This window comes from Periplaneta americana, chromosome 11 (assembly GCF_040183065.1).
Source record: "Periplaneta americana isolate PAMFEO1 chromosome 11, P.americana_PAMFEO1_priV1, whole genome shotgun sequence".
NCBI lineage: Eukaryota > Metazoa > Arthropoda > Insecta > Blattodea > Blattidae > Periplaneta > Periplaneta americana.
Window position 1 is genome coordinate 589,281 of NC_091127.1, and position 11,574 is coordinate 600,854.

The window sequence follows — 11,574 nt, forward strand, 5'->3', positions numbered from 1 at the left end:
TCCTGTATAAAATATCTTACCGAACATTTTTTTTGTACTGGAAGAACACTCTATTCCGATCATGTAGTGCTGAACTCAGAACGCTGTATGCAAGACCTCTACGTAATTTCTTTGCATTTTTGTAAAACGGAAAGAGCTGGTCGCTCGGATGCCGTCCAGGATACTCACGATTTTTTCTTTGAATTCAAGAAATTTTGTATTACCCTTGATATATGATATGATATGATATAATATATGATATGATATGGTATATGATATATGTGATATATATGATATGATATGATATAATATATGATATGATATATATGATATATGATATATGATATGATATAATATATGATATATATTTAATGTCAACAATTATATCCATGTAATGTGGACCTCTCAATGTTGAATTCGGTGCCACAATTATAGGCCTGTACCTTTTTTGTAGACGCTCTTATAATAAAATTCAGATTCATACCTCTTGTCCACACCTGTGGAGTAACGGTTAGCGCGTCTGGCCGTGAAACCAGGTGGCCCGGGTTCGATTCCCGGTCGGGGCAAGTTACCTGGTTGAGGTTTTTTCCGGGGTTTTCCCTCAACCCAATATGAGCAAATGCTGGGTAACTTTCGGTGTTGGACCCCGGACTCATTTCACCGGCATTATCACCATCTCATTGAGACGCTAAATAACCTAGATGTTGATAAAGCGTCGTAAAATAACCTACAACCTTCATACCTCTTACTTACATTCCCTCATTATTGTATCCTGCACTTTCCCTTACACTCATTCACTATTCTAAATTCAGTGCATTTAAAAATTGACGCTTTTACAATTCCTTTCTTGATTTTCAGTTCACTTATATCGAACAATCTCTGTTTCTAATAATATTTGTTACCAATCTTTGTATTACCTTTAAATAGATGCGCCATTAGCTCAAAGCGTTGCGAGTCCAAGTGGAATTTTGTGCTGGAAGAAGAATTTTGTATTGGGACAGATTTTCTCGAGGCCCGACACTAAAAGAATCGGTCTTAGTCCTTTATAGTACTCGTCAACGGAACAGGAAGTACCACGACATTAATGCATCTGTCCTTTCACTGGATCAATTTAGTGCCATTCATAAGTTAAACGTTTGATGGAGTAAATAACCGAGGAGAGCAACCGGACGCCCAAGCTGCCGGGACTTGCAGACAGGGAAGATTAGCATACGTTCTTGTTTGTGTTACTTATAATTTCTTTTCATTCTCTTATTATATATACATCAGTAAAGAGGAAGCTTTGCTTTATCGCACGGAACTACACGTTTCCAGATTCTTTGACAACAAAAACATGGTTTCGGGCATGTCAGCCTGTGCCTCTATGATTGTATGCATCGTACATTTTGGTTAGTACCCTCTTTTATAACGCAATTTGTATGACGCCATAACCTATTTCTTTGCAATAGTATAATGTGTAGGCCTATATTCATACACAATACAGACTCATTCCTCCATTTAATCATACTGTAAACAAACATTATATCATTACAAAATGTTTGAAAACATTTCATGTATCATTTTATCTTTCTTAAAAAAATAAAGAAAATATGATTAGAGTCGATTCCTCATAAATCGACATTCTGCTTTGTGTGTTCTTCGTTCCCGATTGAACGACTCGTACAAAAGTCTTCCGTTACGTTGGGAGCACTGTTGACAACTGGACGGAAATTCCGTCAAAACTGACGGAATTTCAACGTAGCGGACGGGAAAACAATGGCTTTGACGGGTAACGGATTTTCTGGCGGAAATTACTATTTACATTGTCTTTTGACTTTTTTAGCTGCTGTCATTTATAATTGTATAATTTTTGGGAGATTTTACTTTTTCTTTGAACAGCCCTGCCCGTGCCCTGCCATGTTCAGAAACCCCCTGTTTTAGATTTCCTTATAATCAAGTCAGAGGTTGGCGAATTATTATTTTAAACAAGATTGTAAGTAAGTTGTGTTACGAGTAAAATCTGCTTTCTGTTTGTATGTAGACATACTGAGTGGGTCTTATTATTTTTTAATTTGGCAGATTCTAACGGATTTCCAGGTGTTAGACTGACGGGGATATAATTTATGTGTTGGCAACACTGGTTGGGAGAAACCACTCACAATGGCAAATAGACATAATGCCAAGAAGTAACTTTTCGTTAAGTGGCATGCAGAAATAGTGCATTTTCATGAAAATCTCTGCAGCATCACAGCTCCTTCGCAAAGTGAATAAGCAAAATTGTTTAAAATAAACCTCACGGTACGTGTGAGCCGCAATATTAATAAGGAACAAACATTACATAGGCGAGGAACTGCCAGTGAATTTTACCACGGACCCTCTTATTCAGACGACATAAATGTACGAAAAAGGACCCTAACTTTAAGATATTTCTATACAGAGCCATGTTGAAATGCTTATCACTCTCCGAAATCCGTATCTCTCGCTTGCACTTAGACGATTTGGCAAGAAGTCTAACTACGAGGCATGAGGTGCAAAGTAATCAAAGTTCGCAACATTTGTAAGAAGCAGTCCGCGATAAAATCTAAATTTCGATTGTATTATAGATGTTTATCGCATCTCTCTTTTAGTTTGCGAAATATTAAAGGTCTTACTCCAAGCTCTGATGTCGTAACCACTGATTGCTTCATAAGCCTGCATTTCAGTTCCAATTGACATCATTGTAGAACGAGTAAATACATAGTCATATGTTGCAGTCACTTATTATTAACACACCTATCATATACATATACTGTAATAATAATAATAATAATAATAATAATAATAATAATAATAATAATAATAATAATATAGCACCAAGCCCTACCAGCAGATGCTGGCTTCACGTCCACTTGCCTCAGAGGAGGTGAACGATCACAGTACTTCATATTAAGGGAAATAGACTAAACATTTCTACTAGTAATGTATCCTATACAGAAATTAGGAAGACTGCCTTTCTGTCTGAGATAAAATAGAAAATTATAATACAGGTTTCCCGTAGCAATATTGCCAGGAAAGAAGTATTTTCATTTTTTTTTTTTTTTCGTAAATGGTACAGTTAAATGCAATTGTCTTCAAAAATAAAATGCTCTTTACTCTTCCTAGCGAAGTGACAGTGCATCGCTGAATATCGTGCTGTGTTTATTTCTAAACTAGAGCTTATAGATTAAGCATTTCAATAGATATCTGAATTGTTTCAATTGCTGAACTATACAATTGCGAGAATTCGCATTTTTCTTTCTTTTTCTGTTTCTCTTTGTTTTTATTTCTTTCTTCTACTCCCCCACCTGTCTCTCTGTCGCTCTCTGTTTTCCAGTTCAGAGTGAGCTTTGATCAAAATCCACGTCTGGAAATTTTCTATGATCTAACATGACTGAGGTCACCAGAAGGACAGCCACAGGAAATCACGGACAAATATCTAGGCGGGGTCCGAACTTACAACCGTGACTTCCACACAGCCTTAAAGCTGCACCTTTCTCATGTGTACATTACAGCTAATGTGCACACGTATATTTCGACAAGAATTTGTGAACCAAATTTTGTAGCATTCGAGCGCGGTGCGTATACAGAACTGATAAACTAATTCTATTGGGAAATATTGTTATGAGAAGAAAAATGCTTTTAAAATAAAATTGATAGAAGACGTGTGCTGCAGATTCATGAACACACTAAACAAAAATTGAACGTAGCATTAGTACCGATTAAATACTAAAAGCCGAGTGCTATCTCTTTAAAAAGTAAAATCATGTACGTTAGCTATTCATACAATTGTTCTCGAGCCGATTCTACCTGAATGATGAACAGAGTTTCAAGCTCGGCAGCGTCGTGGTTAAGGCGTTTCGCTGCAAGCCGGGAGATCGCGGGTTCAAGAAGTTACAGATTTTATCTAATCTTTCCAGTCGCACTGTGGCTCTGAAGTTCACTCGGCCTCTAACACAAATGACAATGGGTGCCAGTGATATTTCCCAGCTGTCAGGAAGGGCTACTCGTCCGCGAAATGTGAGGACCTAGGACCTAGGCTATCTGCTAGGTCAGCACAATACGGAATCCCTCGCACTGATACTTCTTTGTGAGATAGACGGCCAGCACGCCGCACTACATCCGAGTGTGCTTGGTAGTTGCTAGTAACACATACCTTGTTTTCTATACCTTCAAATATTTCTACAGTTTTGTTCAGAGAGTGCCGCATTCTCTCTCTTTTTTTACCTTGGGGATTTAGTGAAGTGAATTTTTAATGGCAGGCAGAGTAACTATCTCATGCCCCCATGTTATATTGCTACCAGTGCACTTCATTAGAACCAGGTACCCAGCTTCGAAGCCGTTAGCCCTGTGAACTGTGCCGCATTCTCGACGGCGGCGAGTGTTGCCAACACATAAATTGTATCCCCGTCAGTATAACACCTGGAAATCCGTCAGAATCCGTCAAAATTAAAAAAAAAAATAAAATAAAATAAGACCCTTATATATTAGCTGAAAGCACCCGGCGTTGCCCGGGTTGTCCTTTTTGCTTCTTTTATTTAATTAAACTGGTTGTTAGACTTCTCGGAAATCTCAGAATCTCAACTATAGACAATCAAAACGAATTGTCTTCAATAAGCTTTCCTCGTCCATGAAGATGAATCTTTACATAGCGTCACTTACATGAATTAATGAACTTCTTAACCAAATGCCTCAAAGGATTAACTCAACTTAAACAATTACAGATCAGGCAACGAAAGGAAACATTTCATCACTTGCCTTACTTTCAAATGAGTTTTAATTTTATGTATATATAGTGTATACATATATGTGTTTATTTATTTATTCTGACGTAATTAAGGCCATCAGGCCTTCTCTTCCACATCACCAGAAGTACAAATAAAATAATAAAGAAACCAAACTATAAATAAAGTACCATTACAAATGCTAGTCGCACTGAAATTGCAATTACTTAAAATCGAAAGGGATGTTAGTGGGCATCATAGAAGTACGTGAGATAAAAACATCTCGTTTCGTTTTCCAAGTTAATATTGTCACTTCTATTGCTACGTTTTGAATGAGTTTTTTCACACCAATTCTTGTTCCATTGCATGATTTTGGTGGGTCAATATTTCGCAATAGTGCTATTGGTGATTCAATATCAAGTATTAAAACAATTATATGGTAGAAATCCTTGTAGTCTCAAAGAATTCAATAATTCAGTTGAATAAAACACAGCTTGCTCACTATCTACAACTACATCGAGAAATTCATAATATGGTCCTGGACTGCGTAAAGATATATATTGTATGAATTGCCTAGATTTTAGCCTTCATGCTGTGTCAATAATGTTATTTAATTTCGTGTTATAATTTCCATGGCCTCGTGAAAGTCGATGTTGAATACAACAGACAATAATAAAAAACAATTGACTATAGAGGATTGCAATTTAATATTAAACATGAATGTTTGATCGTACTTATTTTAATTTTTTTATTGTTTAATTAATTTAACGTCCATTTGCACAATTTTAATGTAGCCTATGTTTTTCTCCTGGTTATGAGGGTTAAATGTGCAAACTTTGGCACATATCGGTCAAAGCGTGTAGATTTGTATAGAGAACATACATACATACCCACATTCACTTATATATATATATATATATATATATATATGCAAATTTTAACACAACTTACCAATTCTGATTAAAATAATCATTCGTCAACATCTGACTTGATTACGAGAAAATCTGAAACAGGGAATTCTTAAACATAGTACGGAACTGGCAGGGCTGTTCAAATAAAAAGTAAAACCTCCCAAAAATTAAACAATTAAAAATTACAGCAGCTAAAAATGTCAAAAGACGATGTAAATTGTAATTTCCGCCAGAAAATCCGTCACCCGTTAGAGCCATTTTTTTCCCGTCCGCTACGTTGAAATTCCGTCAATTTTGACGGAATTTCCGTCCGGTTGGCAACATTTCTCGGCACAGAAGCTTATGCAGTATTGCTAGAACGAAGGCCATTAAAGGCGATATTAAACATGTTGTTGTGGTTTGTTGAATACAGCAGACATGGATTAGTAAACATTGTATAGTGAAAAGACTCATTAGAGATAACACTTTATTATTTATGTTATGTCCACTTCAATAGGGATAACATCTGCAATTTTCTACTGCAATTCTCACGGCAACACTTCGACTGCCATATTTAGCAGATTGTTGTAAACGTGGCAAGCTCTTAGAATAGTACCTCCTATCAACAAACGCACATGATCGTTTCTGATATGTTATTGGTGGTTCATTCGTGCGTAACATTTCTGGACGTGGTAACACATAGCACAGTACAAGCAAGTCAGTGTTGAAAATGGACGTGCATTTAAAAGTAGTATAGGCTTAATAAAATTATGGTAGAAACATTATAAATACAAATGTATGTAAATATAAATATGAAATTATAAATTATTAATTAAACATTATTATGTTTGAGTATTACAAAATATATATGAAACATATAAAATAATGATAAGATTAGGAAATGGACGATTTTCAGAAGCAATGCAAGTTAATAGTGGTCTAAGACAAGAGTGCAGTTTGTCTCCGCAATGTTGAAATACCGGTATATATATGGATGAAATTTTGAGAGAAACAAATGAGAAAATACCTTCAGGAATTGGAATAAATAGAAATAATAAAATGAATATGCTACTCAACGCTGATGACATTATTATAATATAAGAAACAGAAAATAATTTGCAGAAAAATGGTTTTGAATTGCGAAATGTGTTAGAAAAATGTGGACTTATAATTTCAATTAATGAAACGAAAATAATGGCATTTCAAGGAAAGTACCCCTATAGATCCAAAATAGTAATAAGCGATATAGTACTGGAACAAGTATAGAAATTTAACTACCTAGGATGTAACATAACTTATCAATGTAATCAAGATCTATATAATAAAGTAAGTAAATTCCAGAACAATTGTGGAACATTAGCAAGAACATTAAAAAGAAAAGCAAAGAAAGGAAATTAGTTTAAAATTTTATAAAACAGTGGCGATTCCAACGTTAACATATAATTGTAAAAATATGGGCGATTAAAGAAAAAGAATGGGATAAGATAAATGCGGCAGAAGTGAGATACCTAAGAGCCACTAAAGGATGTACAATAATGGATAAAATAAAAAATGAAGAAATAAGAGAAGAATTAGGCATTTATCCAATAAATGATAAAATAAAACAATATAGAGATAGATGGAGAAATCATTTGCAGAGGATGGATAAAACTCGCCTAATCCATGGAGAGATGGCGATGATATGATTGAGGTCTGGGCAAATTTTTAACACAACTGGCTTGATATGGTGAATGACGAAGTCAAGTACCGCCATTAGTATGAAAAAGCTTCACTATTAAATCATTGTCTGCATATTAGTCTGGTTTATTAATAGCCAAACGGTACCGTATATTGTATTTTGGGTGCGATGATGGCAGGTTCAGGTAGTTAGGCTAAATAAAAATCATAGAACTTACGTAACTCAGTCGCTGGCAAACAGCACGCCAATTCCTTTCGAACCAGAAGGGTGAGATGCTATCACGAAATAATCGTCTGCCATAGTAGTCGTAACTCCATTCACAATATTGTCTGCAAGAGCTTGCGGCTACCACATTTTATCTTCTTCCTGATAACATGTTCAATAACACTGTCATTTTGAGGCCGTAACATCAGATAACCTACGTCCTAGTTAATAGAAAATTACGCACTTCAGCTACTTTGTACGTCTTAATGTGTTGTAATATATTTTTCCCACTTTTAAGTGGCTTATCGCATTTGTTGTATGTTTCATTACAGATGAACCTGCAACTTCTTTCATAATATTCTATCCCAAACCGATACACTACTACTTGAAAGCATAATATATATTATCATAACACAGCACAATTCATTTTGTAGATTGTACTGGTCACATAATTCACAACACCGAACACAATTCACTCCATTCCTATAATAATACCACAATTTATCGATAAATGAATATTTTTTTCCAATAAGTAGATCTATCACAATTCACAAATTCATAACAGTTCAGTTTATTATTCGTAACACTTCATAAAAGTGGCCTATCAGCTGAAACTAAACTGCTCACCTGACATGCCGCACTTCAGTTAAGGCTTAATCTGTAATGCGATTCCTCCAAGATTACGACATGCTGAGGTCAGGCAGATTCTCTCCGCGTATGGCATTATTACTAGGGAGCGGATTTTTATGTGCTAAAATATTTAAATATATTTATTTTTATGTGCTAAAAATAAAAAAAAGTATTTTTTAAATATGACAAAAACACCTTGCTTACCTTGAAAAAAAAAGTGTTACTAGGTACTCACCAACCACACTTGAGTATCAGTTAGTAGTTGGCCGAGAATTGCAGTGAACAACAAAGGTCATTTCCAAATTCTCCATCACAAATGCATGCCGATTATCTCTGAACAACGACTTATACCGTGAAAACGATCTTTCCACATCACAGGACGTCAGACGTGCATATTTAAAGAGGGGAATGTCACAACACATATACCGTCAATTTCACCTACAGGCACACCCTCCAATATTTGAGCAACTTTACACATTTTTTATATCCACTGTTTTTCCCAAACACATTCTGGAATTTGTCCCTTAGTACTTGCACTTCTGAACCTGGTAGCGAATCTAGTTTAATTTCCACGGCACGCACCTCCTTAACTGTTTCAGACAACAGGTTTCTGGATTTTTCGAATTTTTTTTATGGTGTTACACAAAAAGCTTAGATTTGAAGTGTTATTTTTTAATATAGGTCTACGTGTTTAAAATTTCATATTATGTGCCATGTAAATGTTATGGACCTTAAAGTACTATCTCCGCTATCTTTCAGGGGATTAACTGTCAAGGCAGATTAAAGATCAGCCTCGTACTGCACTCACTGTGTGTGATTTGTTGAATTCACTGCCAAGGCGGATTAAAGATCAGCTTCGTACTGCACTCACCGTGTGTGATTTGCTGAATTCACTGCCAAGGCACATTAAAGATCAGCTTTGTACTGCACTCACCGTGTGTGATTTGCTGAATTCACTGCTAAGGCACATTAAAGATCAGCCTCGTACTGCACTCACCGTGTGTGATTTGCTGAATTCACTGCTAAGGCACATTAAAGATCAGCCTCGTACTGCACTCACCGTGTGTGATTTGCTGAATTCACTGCTAAGGCACATTAAAGATCAGCTTTGTACTGCACTCACCGTGTGTGATTTGCTGAATTCACTGCTAAGGCACATTAAAGATCAGCCTCGTACTGCACTCACCGTGTGTGATTTGCTGAATTCACTGCTAAGGCACATTAAAGATCAGCCTCGTACTGCACTCACCGTGTGTGATTTGTTGAATTCATTGCCAAGGCGGATTAAAGATCAGCTTCGTACTGCACTCACCGTGTGTGATTTGCTGAATTCACTGCTAAGGCACATTAAAGATCAGCTTCGTACTGCACTCACCGTGTGTGATTTGCTGAATTCACTGCTAAGGCACATTAAAGATCAGCTTCGTACTGCACTCACCGTGTGTGATTTGCTGAATTCACTGCTAAGGCACATTAAAGATCAGCCTCGTACTGCACTCACCGTGTGTGATTTGTTGAATTCATTGCCAAGGCGGATTAAAGATCAGCTTCGTACTGCACTCACCGTGTGTGATTTGCTGAATTCACTGCTAAGGCACATTAAAGATCAGCTTCGTACTGCACTCACCGTGTGTGATTTGCTGAATTCACTGCTAAGGCACATTAAAGATCAGCTTTGTACTGCACTCACCGTGTGTGATTTGCTGAATTCACTGCTAAGGCACATTAAAGATCAGCCTCGTACTGCACTCACCGTGTGTGATTTGCTGAATTCACTGCTAAGGCACATTAAAGATCAGCCTCGTACTGCACTCACCGTGTGTGATTTGCTGAATTCACTGCTAAGGCACATTAAAGATCAGCCTCGTACTGCACTCACCGTGTGTGATTTGCTGAATTCACTGCTAAGGCACATTAAAGATCAGCCTCGTACTGCACTCACTGTGTGTGATTTGTTGAATTCATTGCCAAGGCGGATTAAAGATCAGCCTCGTACTGCACTCACCGTGTGTGATTTGTTGAATTCATTGCCAAGGCACATTAAAGATCAGCCTCGTACTGCACTCACCGTGTGTGATTTGTTGAATTCATTGCCAAGGCACATTAAAGATCAGCCTCGTACTGCACTCACCGTGTGTGATTTGTTGAATTCATTGCCAAGGCGGATTAAAGATCAGCTTCGTACTGCACTCACCGTGTGTGATTTGCTGAATTCACTGCTAAGGCACATTAAAGATCAGCCTCGTACTGCACTCACCGTGTGTGATTTGTTGAATTCATTGCCAAGGCGGATTAAAGATCAGCTTCGTACTGCACTCACCGTGTGTGATTTGCTGAATTCACTGCTAAGGCACATTAAAGATCAGCCTCGTACTGCACTCACCGTGTGTGATTTGCTGAATTCACTGCTAAGGCACATTAAAGATCAGCCTCGTACTGCACTCACCGTGTGTGATTTGCTGAATTCACTGCTAAGGCACATTAAAGATCAGCCTCGTACTGCACTCACCGTGTGTGATTTGCTGAATTCACTGCTAAGGCACATTAAAGATCAGCCTCGTACTGCACTCACCGTGTGTGATTTGCTGAATTCACTGCTAAGGCACATTAAAGATCAGCCTCGTACTGCACTCACCGTGTGTGATTTGCTGAATTCACTGCTAAGGCACATTAAAGATCAGCTTCGTACTGCACTCACCGTGTGTGATTTGCTGAATTCACTGCTAAGGCACATTAAAGATCAGCCTCGTACTGCACTCACCGTGTGTGATTTGCTGAATTCACTGCTAAGGCACATTAAAGATCAGCCTCGTACTGCACTCACCGTGTGTGATTTGCTGAATTCACTGCTAAGGCACATTAAAGATCAGCCTCGTACTGCACTCACCGTGTGTGATTTGCTGAATTCACTGCTAAGGCACATTAAAGATCAGCCTCGTACAGCACTCACCGTGTGTGATTTGCTGAATTCACTGCTAAGGCACATTAAAGATCAGCCTCGTACAGCACTCACCGTGTGTGATTTGCTGAATTCACTGCTAAGGCACATTAAAGATCAGCTTCGTACTGCACTCACCGTGTGTGATTTGCTGGATTCACTCTGGAGTGGAGCCTAGAGCACTGTGCATGTTGCCAGCGTGCAAGCGTGTGTGTGCGCTATCTTCTTGTATTTCCGCAAAGATAGTGCGGTTACAGCTACCGCAGAGCAGCTCTCCGGCTACTGACGATTTCCGCTCCTCTGCACGCTGTGAGAGGCAGGAAGATAATCTCACAATCAGGAATTTGGAGCATTAGGAACCCCGTTAGGGAATAATAGACGCAGATACGGTCCCGGAGTTCGTCCGCGCATAGTCTTTTTTATTTTATTTATTGCATTAGATAGTGGTGTATTTGCATACTTATTATTATTATTATTATTATTATTATTATTATTATTATTATTATTACCATTATTAACAAATCGAATTCTCCGATG

At 37.6% G+C, this 11,574-nt stretch overlaps 1 protein-coding gene across 1 annotated transcript in view; it reads right to left on the minus strand.

Moving 5' to 3' along the window:
* LOC138708697 (uncharacterized) overlaps positions 1-11,254 on the minus strand; it is a 43,278-nt gene extending 32,024 nt beyond the window's left edge. The window contains exons 1-2 of the mRNA XM_069838797.1: positions 11,176-11,254; positions 7,483-7,631 (exon numbers count right to left, since the gene is read on the minus strand). The gene's annotated coding sequence lies outside the window, so the exon portion shown is untranslated. The remainder of the gene's footprint in view (positions 1-7,482; positions 7,632-11,175) is intronic.
* Between the last annotated feature and the right edge of the window lie 320 nt (positions 11,255-11,574).